A 16,387-nucleotide genomic window follows, 5' to 3' on the forward strand; every position below is an offset into this window, starting at 1 on the left:
ATTAGTGACAACACCTAGTTTTAAGAAAATGTACTTTGTAGTTTTTTCAGTAATTTATCATTCCATACTAATTGTATGGGAAACAAAAAAAAAAAGCTAGTCTTCTAATAATTAATCTGTTGAGCAGTAAAATCAACTGATAATATTGTTAGAACGCTTGGAAATAGTAAAATTTCCTCAACTCGAAACCAACCTTATTGTCATTTACATCCCTTTACGTTTGAGCTCCTCATATTCAGTTACTTTCAATTTCCAGCCCAGGGTTAAAAAAATCGTAGCTAGCTTCACTGTACACAAAAGGTTTACCAACGTTTGTCCTACCCATGGTTATAAACGTGGACGCGCCTTTGGTATATGGGAAATGCCATTGACGGTTTGTGATCTTCTACGAGGTTTTTCGAGACCCAACAGGGCGCGTGCACCGGGTTGCGGAAAGGATAAAAGGGAGATTAACCCCTCAACCGGCAGCTTCATTTTTGACCGTAAAAAAATATTCAAACCGTGATAACTTTTCAGTTTCTTAATATTTTTGCACCGTTTTTTCACAAGTTCTCAAAAAACTCTTCTAGTTTAAGAATCTGTGTCGAAATAGATAATTGGTCATCTGGATCCGGAGATATTCCAAAATTCCTTGGGGGACCGACGCGTTTACCATAACCCACGTTAATTTCTCAGGCTACAGACTTTTTATCGTATTCGGATATTCACTCCTCGGGATGATACATTAATGCGAGTATGTTGTGAAAAAATGAAGCAATTTGGTGCAGCCGTCTTTGAGTAATGAGCATTTATGTTTCTGGTACCACGCTGGACAAATAAAGATCTTGAAGACTCTAAAAAACCTCATATCGTAATTTTCAGATTTCTCCAAGAATACTGAACCGATTTGTATGATTTTTTTCAGAGTAGCTCCTTATTATCTGGCATTGTATAGTACACGTTTTATTTTTTCGATAAATTTACCAAAAACAAAATGGCCGCCAAAGACATTTTATATGGAGAAAGTCGGTCCCCCAAGGAATATCGGAATGTCTTCAAAACTAGATCTTCAATGATTAATATCGACACGGATTCTCTGATTAGGTAATGTTAGCAATCTCCTATGGTGTTCTAATACTATAACATTTTTTACTCACTGGGAATTCTGGCCATGATAATATCAATAATGATGGAAAAATAATATCTTATACTTAATATTATTAAGTTAATAAGTACAATATAGCTTTACTGTAATTATCCACTAAATAAAGTTAACGACATTTAGTGGAATTGTTTATCATTCTAACAAAACTACATAATAAACTCATTACTAATCACTGTTCCTATATTCTCTCTTTCTCACCTTCATATATGTTGCATGTTTCATTGATAATATTTCAGGCTTGTAAGCAGTGAAAAGATAACTGGATGGAATAACTTCGAAAAGAGTGCTCAAAATAGGATAATTCAGCTCAGAGAATTATCATCAAGAGTAAGTAAAACTTTCTCCTGGATCACACAAACAGATGAACTAATAATATCAAATATTGTCTATATAAATCAATGCACTGATTTATAATTTTATATTATTACATGATAAACATGTAAAGTTTGTAAAGTTGATCGATTGAATTGCGTTCTTTATAGTAATGTTCAATCATTATCAAAAGCTCCTAAAACGTCGCATCAGCAGACTTTAGTCATCTGCATCACTCTCATATTGGGCCGTATGAATAAAAAGCGTTGAACTTTACTACATGTAGCATCTACTCAAAAACAAAATCCACAAAGTTTACTACACTTTTGGTATGAATAAAAACCCTTTCGAACATGTAGTACCTACTACTTTCGAACATGAGCAGTGACTGATGCTGCACTTTAAGAAAATTCAAAGTACAGAGTAGGGTAAATTATGTATTTTGGACAGGCTAAGGATATGTCTGGAAACGGCGATCGATTAACTGCCTTAGATACTAATATTTTATTACGTTTTGATACTTATATGCTTAATGTATCATTGTTTTTTGAGTTTCTGGAGAGAAAAAGCTCACAAACTGTAGCATTAGCTGTCAAAATAGCGTTTTTTAATTGTCTGTCTGTTATACATTTCGGACATCAAATATATATTTTGGACACCCTCATGTGAATATAATTTGGACAGGGGCTTTATCTCACTATCTATTCTATGGTTTCTTAAAAAGACGATCATATCATAATGTTTAAAGAGTTTACATGTGACTTATGCATTTTTTCGCTTATTGGATGTGTATATTAATGATAATCAATAATTTCATTTAATGCAAGCAATATCATCAGATTCACGAAATACTCCTGCAAGTATGCATGCATGCGACATTCCAGTGCGTTTCATCAGATGGCCAAATTATATCAACTGAGCAAAAACCGTAATCTATTTTGGACACCACCTGTTTTATGCCTTATGTACTCATGTTAAGATTTTAGATGAACTAAGCTTTAATATTAGAAATATTTTATCATATTGCCGCCTTTTAACTTTTTATGAAAGCCTATTCTGAGCGCTATTATTGCGTTTAATGTATGTTCTTGAAACGTACATCCTCTTGCATTCGTAGGTTTCACAGGTGTTCTGTTGATACAATTTACAATTTTTATATTTTTGAAGCCAATTTGTAATTGTTATGAAAACGGCTGTCATTAATAAGTAGCATAGTGTATTAATAATGCAATACATGATTTTCCGTACATAAATTCCTCATCATCTCATTGTAAATGAGCATAGAACAACCAGCCTGTCCAAATTATATGCATGTCCAAGTTATATACGTTACCCTAATGCTGCATGTTAAGAAAATTCCATTCAGAGTGACTCTTGAAATCAATAAAATCATGCATATATGCCAAATTTGTCACTTATTCACGTGACAAATTATGTGAAAATATGAATATTACTACATTCCCGCTATGCATCGCGTAATCGATCATGAAATTTATGTTGGTTATGTAACTTTACAGTATTCCCTTTATGTGCATGTGAATTTTATAATGATTTGACAACAAGGATTTTCCTTAGAATTTTCGAATTTTAGCTAGAAATCTGTATCCTATGAATGAATCTTGAGATAACAGCAATTGTGACATTATAAAGTTCCTAACATTTTCAAGATTCCAGTATTGAGAATTTGAAGAAATAGCGGTAGAATTTTGAGCTTCCTCTGTGAATTAAAAAAAACAGCATGTCGGACTCCGCTGATGGATATGGGATTCTTGGTATTTCTGTGGTATTCTCGTTATTTCGATAGGTTTCCTGGTAGTATCCCTGGGCTTCTTAGAAATAAAAATTCTCACAATAGTGGTTGAATTAAGGATTTTCTTTTACATTTTTACATTCAGACGCTCAAAGGTTTATACTATAATTGAAGATTTTTTCTGAAATCCCAACGGAACTGGAAATCAATGGGATCTAAAGTTTACAAGAATTCCAAAGATTCGGACCAGAGTTTGCAAGAATCTCACTGAAATCTCAGAGATTCTTACAGAAATACCGTCTTAAAGATACCCGAATAATTTCAAAAGATTAATAGCCAGGTCAAATATCGGATTTACCCAAAAGAATCCCAGAATAGCTTACAGAATCCCATAATTGTTATAACAAATCTAGAATGCCTATCGGAAACCCAGAATTTCTATAGGTATTCCAGAATTCCAAAGAAAATCAGAGAATCTGGGATGTCAGAATTCTTACATAAAATTAAGAATTACTTTATAATTAGCTGAAATCCATCTGACATCCGAGAATTCCTAAGAAACGACATAATTATCGTAATGCCAGATTGAGCATAATTATCGTAATGAGTATCTTCGTATCTGCCACGCAATATTCACATGCAAAATGGTCAATTGACATTGAAAGCTCATAGTAAGTACTCATAAGAACAGCTGAAGCTGAGAGTTAAGCTCTGTCCCAGTTGGGACTTAACGTCAGAAAGAATACCAGATCTCTCAAAAAAAAAAAAAATCAAAAATCTTTACCGGAATCTCAAAATTCTTTTCGAAATATCAAAATTTCTACGGAAATCTTAAAATACCGTTCGAAATACCAAAGCTGATATCGTATTCCCATGATATTTACTCAAATTTTAATTATTCCATTCATTTCAACAATCACAATGCATGAGTAGCAAGCTCTGAAGCTAACTACCTAGTAAATGCTACCTTTATTCATAGCAACGCGTTGTTTGTAGTATGTTCGAAAGGTGTAGAAAGAGAAATGACACAAACATGTTCCACTCATGTTCCACATCTAGCGTTTACTACCGATCATGTAGTAAACTCACTTTACTACATTTTTATTCATACGGCCCATTGTTATTATTTTTTGTTTATTTTCTTCTTCTTGGCATTAACGTCCTTACTGGGAAAGATACTATTTCTCAGCTTAGTGTTGTTATGAGCACTTCCACAGTTAAACCCTTATCCTCTCTTGATACGTTTTGAGCATTCGTAAAAGGACTCAAAAAATCATATCTCCGTTATTTCTGGAGCGATTTTTAAAATTTTACCACCAATGCAACCGGTCACTTCTCTAGTTTCAATATGTCATACAGAATATGATATTGGCCACATGGTTCCGGAGTTATTCCGGGGTGCAGTGGGGTAGGTTTTTTCCCGGATGATGATCCACTTACAAAGTGCTTCAGAAACCTGGACTTCGACATGTCATTCTTCATTCCTAGTCGTGCACTCTTAACGGCAACAGCACTATTTTGTTGCTCCGTTCATCGCGAAATTTTTGGATTTTTTCACCACAAAGTTGGTTTTTTTCCAGTCGTCGCGTGTGTCCCGCAGTGTACCACGGGAAGTAGTTAACCGCCAGTCTAGTCTGACGTGTTAACTATTCATCAAATTGGGACGTTCTTTTCCAAACGCCAACAGAGAGGATAACAAATCAAGGCCACCATCGATCCTGATCGCCGTTTGCTGGTGCCTTTATAGGAAGCCAACCGGCATAAACAACATCGTCATCATCATCGTCATCAACGTTGACTACGACCACACATCTCGTCGGAGTGCGAAAAACACGTTGCCTAGGCAAGGCACTCGGTCGATGCATTGTTCTGCTGTGCTGTGGACCAAAAGCACATGGTGTGATAATCTCGGCAAAGATCACCAAACATCATCGCATCGTTGCTGTGGGTAAACAAACGTCGTTTCTATTCTCTTCGCTTACCCCCTTCTCTCTCTTTGTCGCTACACTACAACCAAATCACAGTGGCTCATAGCTCATAAGTTTTTGGTTTTTATTAAAAACTTTGTAAATATTTTTTTTTTTTAATATTTTTTGTAAATATTTTTTTTTTTTTGAAATATTTTTTGTAATTTTTTTTTTTTGTAAGCATTTATTTTTTTTTCTTCTTGTATTTTTTTTTTCTCAAAAACAAAAATTCTGCTCACCGTTCTGTTATTGGTGAAGATTATTTCTCTTTATAGTTATAATTCTTAAGGTTTTGTTTTTGATAACTTTTCTATTGCCTTTGCTACCGTTTTTATTTTTTTGTTTCTTATTTATTTTTGCGGCAAAACAAACATAGTCCGTCAGCAATGGAACCGAATGATACTGGCGGGGGTTCGCCGGAATACATTTTTTCTTCGGATGATGAATCAGTTCCGGTTCAGACAACTGTCCTAACAGACCAAACCCATGATATGGAGGTAATGGAGATTACCGAAAACGACAAACCTCCTCCCTTGCTTACCGGAGTTGGAATCGAGGCGCAAACGAGTTCTGCTCCACTCGAAGATAATCCAATTCACCCAATCGTTCAAAATACACTGCACCTATCCCAAAAGCCAATGGATACCAATTTTGGTTCACAAGCCAGTCTGAATCAATCTCCTGCTTGTTCCTCATCCTCTAGGTTTTCTTCTAACCCGGCGACCCCCCCGTGCAAAAGCTTATCCACCCGGATCTAAGGGCCCCTTTCTGGTTTTCTTTCGGCCCAAAGCTAATGGAAAACCGCTAAACAAGTTACAAATCGAAAAAGATCTGTCAAAGTCGTTTCGAGGCATCCTCGAGGTAGACTCACCTAGCCGGGACAAGTTGCGTGTCACTGTTAGTGATCGCGACCAGGCGAACAAGATTGCTGCCTTTGAGCTCTTTTCTATGGAGTACAAAGTCTATATTCCTAGTCACGAGGTCGAGTGCTACGGAGTGGTCACCGAACATAACTTATCTCGAGCTGATATCATGTCTGGAGCTGGTGGATTCAAAAATCGTGCCGTTCCACTAGTTCCAGTGCTTGACGCCAGCCAAATGAACAAAGCCTATCCAGATGGCTCCAAAAAGCCGTCAAATTCTTTTCGAGTGACCTTCTCTGGATCCGCTCTACCAAGTGCACTGGTGATAGGTCGTCTTCGGTTACCTGTTCGTCTTTATGTACCAACGGTAATGCACTGCGAAAAATGCCGGCAGTTGGGCCACACTGCACTCTACTGCAGCAATAAACCTCGCTGTAGCAAGTGCGGTGATCAACACGCCGAGGGTTCCTGCAAGACGGAACCAAAATGTACAACTTGTGGTCAAGCTTTTCACGAGCTTACCGCTTGCCCGAAGTACATAGAGCGGGAGAAACATACAATTAACTCGCTAAAACAACGGTCTAGGCGATCTTATGCAGATATGCTGAAAAAGATTGCTCCGACTGTTGCTCCATCGGCCCATTCTAATACTAGTAATAATATCTTCACGTCCCTGCCGGATAATGATCAAGGATCTGACTCTGAGGGTGGAGAAGAATATACCGTAATTGAGACAGGAACGAAGAGGAAGCGAGCGGTTGCAAAACGGCACTCGCAAAAGCACGCTTTACATAACGTTCCTGGTCAACAAACTCTTCAATCCCCTCTGGTAAAATTAAGAAGTGACGGAAAAAGCAAAAAAGCTCCTCCAGGCTTTAAATTCTCAGCTGAAGACTTTCCGGCACTTCCAGGAACATTTAAAACCCCAGTTGTACCAATTTATCGCCCAGAAAATCATCAAACTCGTCAGCAGGAACAAAATGATGTTTCCGGAAAACTGACTCTTTCTGGGATAGTGGATATCATCTTCGAAACGTTGGAAATCTCACCCGCTACAAGACAGCTGATTACCATGGCACTTTCTTTGGTGAAACCTTTTTTGAAGCAACTGGCTTCCAAATGGCCGATTCTTGAATCTTTCATATCTTTCGATGGATAATTTAGCCAATGAGGTCGGAGATATGATCGAAGTGCTACAGTGGAATTATAGAAGCATTCTTAAAAATATTGATGCGTTTAAATTTTTAATTCATAGCACACGCTGTGATGTATTTGCCCTTTGTGAAACATGGCTTACTTCGGATAAAGATGTTACTTTCCATGACTTTAATACTATTCGTCTGGATCGAGGGGATGGTTATGGAGGGGTGCTCTTGGGAATCAACAAACTCCACTCCTTTTATAGAATCGACCTTCCCCCGATGACAGGTATTGAAGTAGTTGCATGTCATATTACTGCCCGAGGTAAAGGCTTCAGTGTAGCTAGCATATACATTCCGCCAAATGCCAGAATGTCACGAAGAGACCTTGCAGTGATATGCGAAGCTATGCCTGCGCCATGGTTGATCCTAGGAGATTTCAATTCTCACGGTACAGCCTGGGGGTCACCGAGAGACGACAACCGCGCAACCCTTATTTATGACCTCTGTGACTACTTCAATTTGGCAATTTTAAACACTGGGGAAGCAACGCGAATTAAACCTCCAGATCCTCCGAGCATGTTAGACCTCTCAATCTGTTCGAATTCACTATCATTGGATTGCACGTGGAAAGTAATCCAAGATCCCCATGGTAGTGATCACCTGCCTATCAAAATCTCAGTTACCAATAACTCGCGTCAGACACATCAGATCGATGTCGCGTATGACCTTACGAAACATATCGACTGGAAACTATACGCTGAGAAGATCTCCGTAGGTGAGCAATCGGTATGTACACTTCCTCTGCGAGAAGAATACCAGTTTTGGTCCGCGTTGATCATCAACAGTGCTTTACAAGCTCAGCGTAAACCGGTCCCGGGGTCTTCGGTACGAAGACGATCTCCCACTCCGTGGTGGGATGACGAATGCACCAGAGTCTATCGTGAACGATCCGTCGTGTTTAAAGAATACAGAAAACGAGGCACTCGGGATAATTTCGATCGGTATTCTTCTCTTGATCACAAATTCAAGAACCTCGTGAAAGCGAAGAAACGCGGTTACTGGAGAAATTTCGTCAACGGGCTAACACGAGAAACGTCGATGCGAACTCTCTGGACGGTCGGTAGAAGAATGCGCAACGCGGTATCGGTAAATGAGGATCGAGAAAGCTCTTCTCGATGGATTCTCGATTTCGCGAAGAAAGTTTGCCCGGACTCCGTCCAAGTGCAAACGATAAGTCGTGACCATCCACTCGAACGAAACGAAATGGACCTACCCTTTTCGATGGTGGAATTCTCACTTGCTCTTCTTTCATGTAATAATTCTGCCCCAGGAATGGACAGGATTAAGTTCAACTTGCTCAAAAACCTCCCAGACGTCGCGAAGAGGCGCTTGCTGAACTTATTCAATGCCTTCTTGGAGAGCAACATTGTTCCGGATGATTGGAGACAAGTGAGAGTTATTGCTATCCAAAAGCCAGGAAAGCCTGCATCGGACCACAACTCGTACCGTCCTATTGCGATGTTGTCATGTCTTCGAAAGTTGTTAGAGAAGATGATTCTCTTTCGACTGGAAAAATGGGTTGAATCGAAAGGTCTCCTCTCAGATACTCAATTTGGTTTCCGCAGAGGCAAGGGAACGAGCGACTGTCTTGCGCTGCTTTCTACAGAAATTCAACTGGCCTATGCTCAAAAGGAACAAATGGGTTCAGTTTTCTTGGACATTAAGGGGGCTTTTGATGCAGTTTGCATAGATGTCCTTTCAGACAAACTCCACCAATGTGGATTTTCTCCTATCCTAAATAACTACTTGTATAATTTGTTGTCTGAGAAGCAAATGAATTTCGCTCATGGATCCTCAACAACTTCAAGAATTAGCTTCATGGGTCTCCCCAAGGGCTCGTGCTTAAGCCCTCTTCTTTACAACTTTTACGTAAGAGATATTGACGATTGTCTCATGGGAAATTGCGTGCTAAGACAGCTTGCGGATGACGCCGTTGTTTCTGTTACAGGACCAGAGGCGGACGATCTGCAAGGACCATTGCAAGATACTCTGGACAATTTATCCACTTGGGCTGCGAAGCTTGGTATCGAATTCTCTCCGGAGAAAACTGAGTTGGTTGTCTTTTCTAGGAAGCGTAATCCAGCAGAGATTGAGCTTCAAATTTTGGGTAAGGAAATCACTCAAGGCCTTTCACATATGTACTTAGGGGTCTGGTTCGACTCTAAATGCACCTGGGGAAAGCATATTAAATATCTGTACCAGAAGTGCCAGCAACGAATCAACTTCATGCGTACGCTCACAGGAACGTGGTGGGGAGCCCATCCGGAAAATCTGATAAAGCTATATCGCACAACAATTCTCTCGGTCCTCGAATATGGTAGTTTTTGTTTTCAATCCGCCGCGAGAACACACATCATCAAACTCCAGCGTATCCAATATCGCTGTATTCGGATTGCACTAGGCTGCATGAGTTCGACTCATACTATGAGTTTAGAGGTATTAGCAGGAGTACTGCCTTTATCAGATCGTTTCGCGGAATTGTCGTTGAGGCTTCTCATACGCTGTGTAGTGTCGAATTCATTGGTGATTGAGAATTTTGAAAAGCTAATCGAACGTAATCCTCAAACAAGATTCATGACTCTGTACTACACGTACATGACTCTGGAGGTTAACCCTTCTTCGAATGTTCCCAATCGTAGTTGCTTCCCAGTCTTCTCCAATAACACTGTAGTTTTTGATCTGTCCATGAGGCAAGATATCCGTGGAATTCCAGATCTGCTTCGCTCGGAGCACATACCAAAAATGTTTGCAAGCAAATTCGGCCATGTCAGTTGCGACAAAAAGTTTTACACCGACGGGTCAAAAATAAATGATTCCACTGGTTTTGGTGTATTTAATGAGGTTCATAGCGTCGCCCATAAACTTCAAAGCCCTTGCTCCGTATATGTCGCAGAATTGGCGGCTATACATTACGCATTAGAGCGAATTGCCTCTCTTCCCTCTGATCAATACTTCATTTTTACAGATAGCCTCAGTTCTATAGAGGCTATTCGTTCAATGAGGCCGGTAAAGCACTCTCCGTATTTCCTTAGTGAAATACGATCTACTCTGAGTGCTTTATCGAATCAATCATATACTATCACCTTGGTATGGGTCCCTTCCCATTGTTTAATTCCGGGCAATGAGAAAGCGGACTCGCTCGCCAAGGTGGGCGCCCCGTTATCCTATCCCTTCCTGTATATTATTGTTACCCCTAACCTCGACCAAACCGCGAGTTTTACGGTTCCCCAAAGCTAACACTATAATTAAGAACAAAACATGAAATTGTCAAAATAAATTTCAAAGAATACGGCTCCGTAATGCCTGAAGGCGCATGAGCCTTGTAAATAAATGATGAAGTAAAAAAAAAAAAAATGTCATTCTTCATGATTTATCAAGAAGAGGTCACTTTAAACCACTTTGGGTCTTTCTGGCCACTTTGGCTGCATTCCGGTAGTCTTCCGGTCACTTGGTTCCCCTGGGGAAGTGGCCATTTACGGACTGGTTATGAAGCAGGGCTTGCGGCATATCAAGATTTAACGAATCAAGTATGTTGAAGACTATATCAATTGATTTTGGCCACGTACCGGAAGTCTTCCGGGTACCTGGTTCCCTCAGGAAAGTGGCCATATATGGACCGGTTATGAAGCAGGGCTTGCGACATATCAATCTTCAAGATTTCATGAACCAATCATATTGGTGACTATTTCAATCGTTTTTGGACACATTGGCCACGTTCCGGGAGTCCTCCGGGCACCTGGTCCCCTCAGGAAAGTGGCCATATAGGGACCGGTTGAAGCAGGTCTTGTGGCATATCAAACCCAGACACCTTCAGCCTAGGGGTGGGACAGCCGTGCTCAGAGCAACACTTTGAACACAGAGTAAGCTTGAGTAACTCAGATTTTACTCAAAACTATTTCGGGTTACTAGGATTTAGCAAGCATCCGACATCACGTGTTCGCATTATTCAATATGTCAAATCGTTTTTTTTTCGCAGCATTTAACCGAACGAATTCAAAATTTCTAGACCACAATAATGAATTTCGGCGATAGTCATAATTTGGGTGTTCTTGATGAAGTGACTGAATCTTAAATTCAGTAACGCCAATAATTAAATCCATCAATCACATTTCCCAACATAATGAGAAAAGTCTGACAATAACCTTACATTGCCTTCGCGAACTCCAGAAAGAAATATCGATATTATTATCGAAAAAAGAAATTGTTCATATCTGAAAAGAATCCTAATAAAGTCAAACAAATTAATTTATAAATAATGAACAAGTTTTCAACTTCACGCTCACGTGAAAAACTTTTTATTAGGCGCTCTAAAAGGATGGCATCCACTCTATGCTGAAAACATAAATGCTGTTGTAAATTTAAAAACTCGAACGTTTTTGCTCCTAGTGGACTTTTGCCTTTAACAATGGACTAGCTTGCAGTACCCATTGGAGCAGCCGGAAAACGTTCTTCGAGAAATATGTGCTGTCCTGGAGCGGTGTTCTAAATGCACTTTCCAAGACAAACAGAGTCCGGATAGCTGACGACAGGAACCATCAACACGTTATTATACTCCATAAATTGCTTGATCTATCCCAAATTAAATAACGATTGCAGCACATCAGATAACGCGTATTGGCTCAGTCCTTTAGCTTCTAGTAGTATTCGGTAGAGCACTAGAACATTTTGTAACAGCTGTTATCAACTTTCTTCCTTCCCTGAAGCTCTGGAACTCGATGTCACACATAATAATCGTTCGTCAAATGTGGACTTGCTGCTCTGGGAGTTCGTAGACAACGTCTTTCTGACAGCAGCTATCCATTCCATCAATCTACAATCAGAGAAAAAAAATCTATTTACGTAAACTCACGTCATTGATGCCATAGATTTACTTGTTATTGTAAGCTATCGCACGGGTTGCTATGCGCACTCCCAAACAAGCAACGAGAGTTACTCAGAGTTGCTCTGAATCTAACTCAAGAGTTAGCTCAAAAGCAAAAGCTCTCCCACCCCTAGCCTTCAGCATAGCTTTGCCTTGTAGACGCGGACTCTAACCACTCGGCTAAGGAAGGCCCCATTTTTTGTTTATAAAACTTCTAAAAATTGTGCAATTGACGGTCTATTTGAAATTTTAATCACTGTCAAGGCTTAAAATTTGCTGATGTGTACAGCCCTACTGCGATACAGTTCTGCATTTTATGTCACATCAACATCATCCATCACCTGCGATAGACAATGGATATCACTGATAATTAAGCAAATAAAATGTATCCTTTAACAGATATGCATGTCGTGTCAGTAATAGGCACGACTTGAAGAAAACCATCGTATGCACACATTATATATTTTAAATGGGTATAGTCATAATTCCTTACCCTTTTTTGTAGAAACTTTAAATTTAAGAGCTGTTAGGTACATCACGGGAACTATTAGTAGGTATCATATTGAAAAGTCATGTATTGCTTCTGGTCTCTGGTATTGGTCTCTGTTGAGTAGCATCGTAGGTACTTGTTTGCAAATTTTGCAGACTGCAATGCAGACTAAATCCGGGTTTTCATTTATTCTACTAAACATCTCTAAGATTTATTATCATCAAAGTTTGAAGGTGCTGTTTTGAAGAATATACGCAGAAACATCGAAAGTTTTGCATTTTCCCATTAGGAATAAGTGTTCTTTTCTAAATACGCAATATTAATGATGTTGTTGGTGTGGTGATTAATAAATTTGCAATTGTAATGGTTATCAGAAGCCAAGTGGAAGTCATGTAGATTAAAAGCAGCTTTTATGAACACAATGTGTATTATATGAATCTTTTATCATAGTCGTAACAAGTAAGAGTCATTCAGCCACGCCAAGTAGTTTAAATAAGATATTGTACGGTGCAATAAAGATGATTTTGTAGCCACACAATTTTGACTTTATATTCTGGCTCTAAAAGGTTTAGGAAAAAGTCAAGAGGCGAATTACAAAATATCATTTCTCGAAGACTTATTCAAACAGACTCAAGTCAGAAAAGTTAACAAACTTACTTTATCAATCCTACGTGTTTCGCAGACGAAATTCTACACGTTCCGCTCTAAACCAAATCGATTTTTCACTTTTAGAACGCTTAATTTCCGAATTTACAAAACGATGAAAGTAAGATTCTCCACTTTCGCAAGCTAACCGCTACTTTCGCCGCTCCGTTGTATGGGAGACAAAGTGACTTAACCACGAATCAAAACAAAACACTACTTGAGTCGATTTTACACTGGTACAAAAACGTCGTAAGTAACTGATTGAAACGGCTTATCATTTTGTCATACATTTTTTGTGGGAAATGATAGGAACCACCTAGTGTTTTAACGCGAGCTGATTGCATGCAAAATTTAAGCGATATACACGGTAAAAAAAATATAAAAAAGGGGATTCATTTCAAAAACTGTTTTGAAAGAAGAAAGGTTGTGATTCTTTTTAATTAATTTTCTCAAAACCGGATGAAAGTTACTTACGCCGATTTGAAAAATTAATCGAGATTTTTTGGCAACGTTGAATGTCGCCACCAAATATTATAGCACTCACGTAACTGTCATAAAACATTAAAAACACGAAAGCCAATGCTGTTGAATTGTTATACCTTGAACAGACATCTGATACATATACCATGGTACAAGTTGTCAAGAAAATTATTCCAAGGCTATCTTGAATGAAGACAATTATCAGTATATGGAACCCATTTCAAGATAATTGTACAATGGTACGTATACCACAAGTGTGTCATAAGTATTACTTGGGGAGCACCCCAACAATCATACCGGCAGGAAAAAACTTCGCTGGGTGCGTTACTTTGCTCAAAATTCAGATTATTTCACCTCCTTGCTTATATTCCAATTCTCGCGGTCAGTATCATAAGGGCGTAACTGCAGTGATCGATTTCTCTTCATCGATTTACTCTTTAATTGATTACTCGGACGGGTGACTGTTTTAATCTGATTTTATCGATTCAGTAAAAAGCACTCATTGCCCTTCTTCAATATCAAATATCGTTTGATTTTTAGGTATTATCCTAAAGACAAAATCGATCAATGCAGATACGCCTGTATGATACTACACGCGAGATTTGTACTTCAAGCGTGTGCTAGAAAAAGAGCGTAAAACGCACCATCGATTTCTCTTCATCGATCCCCTCTTCTACGAACAATTTTTTAGCAGCTTTGCATTTCAGGATGCTAGGCAGTGATGCAAACTTGCATCTTGTCACCTTTATTCGCAGCAGAGAGGATCGATGAAGAGAAATCGATCATGCGACTTACGCCCTCGCGCACACGATTGATTCGAAGAAAATTAAAATCAAATTTCAAAGGACTATTGAAACAAGCAGTGTGTTCACTTCTTCATTCCAAGAGCTAAGTATGCTGTTTCGCTCAAAAGAGTAAAGACATGTAATGCATTACTTGACTGAGTGGGTCAAGACAGAGTCTATGAATGGAGAGTTGCGCAAAGAGAACTGGCAACAAGTTCCCCAATCACTAATCATTTAATTCTTCTGGCTACCTATTTTACTGTGTGCGCTTTCCAGTGACTTCACTCAAATGCGCTCTCATTTCGAATGTTTTTTTTTTACAAAGTCGCAAAGAACGAAATTGAAATTGATCTCTGTAGGCGAATTCCGGCGCGCATTTTCTTTGAAGAAAAGAAATTTTTCTTGCTGGTGGATTATGGAAGAAAATTTCTTCTCTTCGAAGAAAATGTGCGCCGGAATTCACCTGCTGGTTTTGTAATTATAAAGTAATAACAATGAAATGTTTCATAGAGAATTTCAACAACACATACGACACACAGCATGAACTCGAAATTTTGATCTTTTTCGGTTTCCGCGCGACGAGCAACTGAAAAAACAATGAATTTCTCTTAGCCGTTTGCCCTCTGGGAATTGACCGAAAACAGTCGCATCTGTAGCGTAAATCTGGGTTGAATAACTAATATCAGAGGCGACTCGTAACCTCACTTTTTACCTGTTCTACGAATCTAAAAATGGATAATTCGGCAAATTTAGTTTATAAAACACAAAGTAAATGGTTGTAATCTTCCTTTCTAATAAAGCTCTATTTGTTAGATGCTAATTTGTTGTTGAAAATCCAGAATTTTTAATCGTGGAACAGGTAGATTTTAGGTTAGGGTATCGCCACTGACCAATATATAGTTTTCAAATTATCCAATTTTGTATAGTTTATTAAATTTCAGTTGCATTTCAACTATGAAACGGAGCTATATATTTCCACTGATGGAGGGAGATTACTTACATTACCGTTACATTACATGTAACAAGAAGGGGGTTCATTCACAAATTATAGGCCCTAAAGAGCAATTATTTTGTTACATCATCGTATTACACCGTAACTTAATCTGTAGCAATATTTTTTTTTATTTCGTCACGTTAACAATACTTCTCTCGCCCATAAACGTGTTTGTTTATTTTGCTCGATAGGTTGACGATTTGACGGTTCAATAGGTAGACTTGGTTTCAGTCTTCGCGCAACTCTCCATTCATCGACTCTGGGTCAAGAGATTTCCTACAGCGATCTCCAATTGAAATGACATTTCTTCTCAACTATGTACTGCGATCAAAGAAATTTGATTTTCTTGACCATTTCTTGAAATGAATTTCCACACATCGAGATAGGCGATTACTCTTCTTGTCAACAGCAAACCAGCAAATTTATTCAAATGCAACTTGTTTGTTCGAAACTTCACCATGAGTCAGACAGAAGTTGCTCCTTTCCTCTAGGTAGGTAGGTAATTTTTTTTTTTTTTTGGGGTTTCCAGCTGGAGCTGTATGACAGCTTCTTTGTCTGTGCTGGACCCCGTAGTGCAAATTTTACCTCTACTTTTGCCAATATTTAGACGGAATAGGCTATGTTGCCCGCTTTAACACTATTTTGTTTGAATATTGTGCAGAAGTAGTTTTATTGAATTGTTTTTGTTTCAGTTTCCCTCCCGTAGTCATGTTTGTATAGTCAGCCTTTAGTCCTGAGCAATTTGGATTCTTGTTTACGCATGGAGAAGCGACATGAAAATATATGTTGATAATGAATGCACTTCTTGGAAATAACATACAGAGCTATGTTGTAGTAGTCTATGTTGACAAATTGTAGCACAAATGTCATCTCCAAGCATCTTTTGACCATGAT

This window comes from Aedes aegypti, unplaced genomic scaffold (genome assembly GCF_002204515.2).
Source record: "Aedes aegypti strain LVP_AGWG unplaced genomic scaffold, AaegL5.0 Primary Assembly AGWG_AaegL5_hic_scaff_1492_1494_PBJ_arrow, whole genome shotgun sequence".
Classification (NCBI taxonomy): domain Eukaryota; kingdom Metazoa; phylum Arthropoda; class Insecta; order Diptera; family Culicidae; genus Aedes; species Aedes aegypti.